Below are 337 nucleotides of genomic sequence, written 5' to 3' on the forward strand. Positions count from 1 at the left end.
GGGTGATCGTTTTGCGAGTTATGTGGATCTCTGAATACTAGGCTGTACAACCGAAACTGGTATATTATCTTATGCCAACTATAACTGAAAAAACAACAACAACAACAAAAAAACTCATTTTGTTGTATAATGTAAATATGAGCAACTAATTGTCTATTGTATTTCTATAAAGTCGGGGAGAAAAAAGCCAAAAAGTAGAAATAGCCAGCAACTAATGAGTAGATAAATAAAATGTGGTATTGACATAGAATGGAATATTGGACAATAAAACAGAATGAAGTACTGATACATCTACAACTTGGATGACCTTTGAAAACATGCCAAGAGAAAAAAAAAA

Source organism: Pteropus vampyrus, unplaced genomic scaffold, assembly GCF_000151845.1.
Source record: "Pteropus vampyrus isolate Shadow unplaced genomic scaffold, Pvam_2.0 Scaffold201, whole genome shotgun sequence".
NCBI classification, from domain to species: domain Eukaryota; kingdom Metazoa; phylum Chordata; class Mammalia; order Chiroptera; family Pteropodidae; genus Pteropus; species Pteropus vampyrus.